Source organism: Echinops telfairi, unplaced genomic scaffold (assembly GCF_000313985.2).
Source record: "Echinops telfairi isolate 266 unplaced genomic scaffold, ASM31398v2 ScPeMD7_9;HRSCAF=40, whole genome shotgun sequence".
NCBI lineage: Eukaryota > Metazoa > Chordata > Mammalia > Afrosoricida > Tenrecidae > Echinops > Echinops telfairi.
In genome coordinates this window covers 67,601,551-67,608,409 of record NW_022103906.1, presented here as the reverse complement: position 1 = coordinate 67,608,409, position 6,859 = coordinate 67,601,551, and positions in this window count along the sequence as shown.

Below are 6,859 nucleotides of genomic sequence, written 5' to 3'. Positions count from 1 at the left end.
CCAGCTTCTAAGATTTTTAGCCCAACATTAATATTGAGTAAGTGTGGTGAAAGGATACAACCCTGATACATACCTTTCCTGATATTATACCTCAGTGTGATAGTTAGGTTTATTTTGCCAACTAGGCTCCCATAGGAACATGTGGGTGGAGTTTAATCAGGCCCCAGTGTGATTGAAGGGTAACCCAGATAAATGTCTCTCTGAAGCCAGCCTCTTTTTCCCTGGAGGAGTCACATGCTGTCTCTGCTTCACCTTGCTGTTGGCCAGTCATATGAAGCCATGCTCAGGCCTGTGAGAGTCCTGGAGATGCTTCCACTGCCACTGAATCCACAAGACTTTGCACCCTCTGACCTGTAATCTTCCTGAATTTTGCATCACTGCATGTACTGTGTGTCTGAAGAGGAATTTATGGACTAGTACTAGACTTATGGACTTGATCTGGACTGGGCTGGGATGTTTTCTTCATATACAATTACTCTTTGATATAAAGCTTTCCCGATACATATGAGTGTCTCTGGATTTTTTTCTCTAGTCAACCCAGACTAACACACTTAGTTTCCCTTTGTTCTGTTTGAATGCCTGCCTTCTTGAATTCAGTTTAAAAATTGGGCTGAAAATCAGGATATGATACTAAGATAGCCATTTGCATTAAAACAGAATCACAGGGAAATAATTGGACATGTAGTAATTATATATAAGACACTAACATTTATGACTTGAGTTGGCAAAAATAGTACAGTAAATAAATGAGAGACTCTGTATGAGTCTGGTTTAAAGAATTAACTATTTCATTCATATCAGCCTGCTACTGTCATGCTCTGGTACTGTCATACTTTTGCTACATTGTTATTTGTGTCTTAACTGTCCTTGTACCCAGTATTGTCTGGCAAATTCAAATCATTTTCTCAGCTTCAGCCTTAGTAATAAATTTTCTGTACAAAAGCAATCCTGATTCCCCAAATTACTCACCTCTACGTGCTGATTCCATTATAACACTTACCACTTTATATTAGAGTTGTCTGCCAGTCTTTCCATTAGACGGTGACATTATTTTACTTAGAAAATTGGACTTTCTGAGTTGATTATCATTGAACCACACATCACCCCCTATCACATAGAGTCAGCAGTGAAATGACAAATGAATGAATGAATATGGTTTCTGACAGTATGATCGATCTGGATAAGCCACTGCTAATTTTGCTTGAGTCTTCAAAACATACCAGTGGTTGCGCTATTGTTTTTCACATTATTGATTATAATTATGCCATTTTAAAAAGGCAGGCCCACCAGCTCTTTTGCTCTAATGTTTTCAGACATTATTTCTGGGAGACCTTGAGTGTACTTCTCTATTAAATTCTTGGGAAAGTTTTAGGAACAATGAGCAGAGTAACTTGATATTATTTGTTTTATTATAGCTAATGGAAGTGCCATCTCAAATATATAACTTAAATAGTGGGCTTAATCATTTCTTCATTTTAATGCAAAAAGACAGTTGTAATATTCCCTTGGTAAGTGAGAGAGAAAATATGTCCAAAGCTGATGACTCTTGGCAATAGCTCTAACCGTTGCATAGTAACCAGGCAAAAACATAAACCAATTATGTCAAAACATTACGTGCAATCTGAAATAGGAAGAGAGAATGAAGGACGGCTCAGAATACAATATAATTCCTATAATACACAAAGTGTATGTAATATACAAAATACACAAAGCATTACCTTTACTGTATTTGTAAGAGAAGCAACCTCACAGCTATTGGGCTGTGTGGCAAATGTATCTCCTTTCTCCGTAAAATTTTATATCAGAATTCAGGGCCGAGTGCGTGAGAGGGAAACACAGAGTGTGGATATGCTGCCACCCTTACAGTATAATGACTTGGTTACAACAGCCTTTCCGCAACCCCCAGTTGCACGTCAGCACTTGCTGGGACTGTTGTGGAACATGAGGGATAGAAGGGCCAATGGAATGTGCCGGCTCCATGGTCATCCTCCAGCCACCACCTTGTGAGAAGGAGCACTGTCCGATCCGATGGCCCACGGTTCTGTGTTCTTACCAGTGGTTTAGAGACAAGGATAGTGAGACTTCTCATTTACTTTGGACATGGGTTCAGGAGAGACTGACCCGGGGAGAAGGGCATCATGGTCGGTAAAGTGGAACGGCATCAAAAAAGGGGAAGACGAGCGACAAAATGGGTTGACGTAGCAGCTGCCTCAATGGACTCAACTATAAGAACGATTGTGAGGATGGCACAGCACCTGGTAGTGTTTCATTCTGTTGTGCACAGAGCTACTAGGAATCAGACTAAAAACGGCCAATTCTAGTCTAGCTCAGCTCCCTCACCCCAAGCATACTGACCTTCATGGGTTCCATTTGATTTTTAAAGACTTCCACTTTTTCCAGATTCACCCTTCCAGGTTCCAGTGACCAGTTCATGTTGCAGCTGTTTCTTTTCATTTTGCGTGGTGCCCCATGGCAAATGCAGGTCCCCAAGGCTTTACTCCGGCAGGCTTCCCTGTATCGTTCTTGTGCCCGATTCCTCTTTCATAAGGCAGCTCTTCCTCAGTCAAATTTTGCGTCTCTTCTGACCTGAGGCCCCGTCATCTGGTACACCCCTGACGATGTTCTACTTCTCTTGACTAGGTTTGCAGTAACTGGTCATGTTTCCATGCCATGCAGAGGATTCTCAGGGGCTACGTCCTTCGAGGTGGGTTGCCTAGTCCTTCTTCTTAGTAGGCTCTTCATCCAGAAGGCCGGCTGAAGCCTGTTCATTTTGGGGGGCCCTGCTGGTCTTTGAAATACTACTGACATAGACTTCAGGTCCACAGCAACACCCAAGCCACCATAGAACAACAACTGACAGACCACTGGTGGAGAGACATGGATAGAAGAGTCATAATAAGAAATCTCACTCCACCACAGAAAACAAATTTGGACTTAATATGGAACAACCTTATTCAAAAAGGATGATTGCACAGGGGTAAAGAGACTATTGCCTTTATCACAAGATGTCTCTGTAAAATGAGTTGCCTTAAATAAGTTGTTCTTACCACTTGTTCTGGCAAATGTATCTTGCAACTATTTTATAGACCTTTTGAGCCAGCACATACTTCTGACAATCCCCATTCCACTTGGGGCTGACCCACCTCCCAGCCCTTTAACTCATCAAGTATCATTCAGAAAATCATAATGCACTATCCTGATTGTTTCCCCATAGGCATTTCTCTTAGAATTCCTTCCTTGGACTGTTGGTTTCTCATTGTGGACTGGTGGCTCCCCATTCAAATATACCTCAAAGACTTTTAATAAATCTTCTAAGTTTTACCTGTGACATGTATGGATATTTCTCTGTGATAGAGGAAAAGGTGGTGATTTGCAGAAAGTCATTTTTTTGACACACGATAGAAAGAGTAAGACGTTTTTAATGATCACTGTTATTTCAAGATTCAAATTCCGCATTGTCAAGATATACCTATAAAAAGAAAGGAGGTCTCGTGGTGCAATGGTTAGGAGCTCAGCTGCTATCTCAAAAGTTGTTCATCTGAATTCACCCAGCACGTCCTCATGAGAAGGACCTGGTGATATGTAAAATTGTCCCCGAGAAAATCCCATCACCAGCAAGCCGAAAATTAACTTGATGGTACCAATAACAGCAGCATCGAGAAACAGTCCTTCCATGCCACAAACACTTAGGCATCTAAAAGAATGCCAATAGTTTAAACTCCCCCAGAAGCCATTCAGAGTAAATGTCTAGAGATTGGCTTTCAAAAGGTCAGTCATGAAAACCCTAAGTAATAGAATTCTACTCTGTTACTCATAAGGTCACCATAAATTCAATTGAAACTATAATAGACTTTAGAACGATTGGGTTGGTGTGTAGGAGCCCCGGTGACATGGAGGTTGAAGTACCCCGTAGGTAATGAAAATATGAGTGGTTGGGAGCCGCCAGCTAACTCTCCAGAGTAGACAGAGGTGGCTGTCTGCTTCTCTGAGGATTGACAGCCTTGGAACCCTGTGGGGCTTCTCTGTTCTCCCCGTCTACTCGCTCCTATAGAGTTCGTGTGAGTTGGGGTCTGCTTGATAGCACTGGATTTTGTTTTGTTTTTACCAATAGAAATCAACTGCTACATTTACATTTTCCAAGGATGAAAAAATGCCATCAAGTAGCAACTCCAAATTGTTTTCCACTTACAAATACTGGGTAAAAAATTAAATGTTCTGTTAATATAATCTATAACAAAAACCTACGCCATCAAGTCAAATCCTAGATGGGGCTTCAGAGACTGTCAGTCTTTACTGGAGCAGACAGCGTAGTTCTCTTCCCCAGTGTCAGTGGTGGGTTTGAAGCAACCTTCAGGGCAGCAGCTCAGTCCCTGCATTGACATCAGGATTCTTTTAATGCAATCTACTATCACCTCAAATAATGTTATTTGTAAACTTCATAGTCTAACAAAGAATATCTAGAATTTTTGTTAATAGATGAACCGTTCCCCATAATTTTAGAGTATTCATAATGCATTCTCCATTTAAACAAAGGAGCTAGAAATTTCATACTTTTCACAATAAGGATTTTAGATTAGCCAGGGAGAATAAATAGACTAAAAATCCTCTTACAATGCCTTTAAGGCATTCTAATTAACAACCATGTCATAACTATTTTAAGCTAAGTCTCAAAAGCTATTTCAATCCTCTTATACCCTGACATTCCCTTTCCCTGGCCCCCAGTGAACCTACATGTGGTATTTTTAAGGAATCCTCAAGGCAACTGAATTTAAAATTTACATCCTATCTGACATCTAGATGATGTTCAAAGCTAGTTTCTCCAATATCACCAATGTAGCCTGCACATCAATGTTTGATTGTAGCCCTATTCAAAGTTTTCTGATAATTTTGAACTGATTTGATATTTCTGGTAGAGATTTCTGATTGATGTCCTCCCCTCCTCAGCCCCCCAAACAGTTTTTGCTTCCTTTGAAATTTTTTTCAATATGACTTTATACTTGACGTATATTTGTGAGATGTTATATTTTCCTTAGAACTACTGTGTTCTTTATATATGTGTAAAATGCTACTACCCTATTTCCCCAAAAATAAGACAGTGTCTTATATTAATTTTTGCTCTCAAAGATGCACTAGGTCTTATTTTCAGGAGATGTCTTATTTTTCCATGAAGAAGAATACGGTACACATTTATTGTTTATTGTTTTATTAAAAGAGACCTTGCACTTCCTGTCTGCTCCGGCTGCACTGCAGCCAACAGTGAGCTGTGCCGTGCTTCCCACCGCTAAGGTCCGGAGTCCAGAGTTACAGTAGCTTCCAGGGCCTTATTTTCAGGGAGATCTTATTTTCAGGGGGATGCCTTATATTTCAGCAAAAGGCAAAACTGTAAGTAGGTCTAATTTTCGGGGAAACAGGGTAACAGAAAAAGGAATATGACTGAATTAAAAGTTTGAAATTTTAACTATTTTTCATGAGCTAACAGTAAAAGAAGTCGTTGGTAGAAGGAGGAAAATTATGGTAAAATAATTATATACCAATCCATAGGAATAAATTATGCTTGTGAGGAAACTGTATATGGTTCTGTTGTGCAAACAGAACAGGGAATATTGCCTAATTTAAAATCAGGAAAGGTGTGCTTCTGCATTGTAGCCTCGCACCATACTTTTTCAATCTCTATCTATGCTGAGCAAAGAAGACAAGAAGATGTATTACATAAAACTGAATGTGGTATAAGGATTGGAAGAAGGGTTATTCACAACCTGCAATATGCAGATGACACAAGCTTGCTTGCTGAAAGTGAAGAGGGACTACGGATTCCAACTCAATGTAAAGAAAACCAAAACCATGCACACCAAAAGTGTAAACACCGAAAAATGTAAAGAAGCTCAAAATTCTCACAACTGGAGCCATTGTGACAAGTGGACAAAAGATTGGAGCAGCCAAGGATTTTGTCTTGCTTGGTCCACAATCACTGTTCATGGAAGCAGGAGTTAAGAGATCAAATGCCACATTGCATTCAGTAAATTTGTTACATAAGACCTCTTTAAGTGTTGGAAAGCAAAGATATTCCTTTGAGGACTAAAGTGCACTTGACCCAAGCCTTTCAATTGCCTCATAAATATTTGAAATTTGGACACTGAATAAAGAAGACCAAAGAAGAAATGTTTCCTTTGAACTATGTGTTGGAAAGGAAGATGGGAAGAGCCAAAAGACTTCCAAAAGAGCACACGAATCTGTGCTGGGAGGAGCACAGGCAGAACGCGTATTAGAGGAAGGTTGTTAGACTGCATCTCGAGTTCTTCGGACACATCATCTGGAAGGACCAGGCCCTGGGGGTGGCAGCACGCTTGCTTGGTCAAGGGGAGGCACAGTGAAACGAGGAAGGCCCTTGCTGGCCACAGCCATGGCTGAAGCATAATAACCAGAGCGAGTGCAGGACGAGGAGTATTTCATTCTGCTGTTGACCGAGTCACCGCGAATCGGACCGAACCATGATGATAGGGACCTGCCGCCTGGTCTGGCACCTTCAATGTTTCAGCTGCAAACTAAGTCCTTATCCAATTCAAAGGTTTGAAAAACGAAGTATAAACATCTCATCAAATGTCAAATTAAAGAATATTACATTCATTTAGCAGAACTATTTGCATAAGCAGCATATATTATGCATTTTCCGATTATCCTGCTAAGTTATTACTTTGTTCATATGCTCTTTATGAGAAAAAAATTAATAAATTTCAATATTCTTCGGGAGGAGAATTTTGTTCGATTGCTTTCCAGTTCTCTCCTTCATCCTTAAATTTAATACAACTGTGTTAGCAGGGGAGGATCGAGTGGCATAAATATAAGGTAGGATGGAAAAATA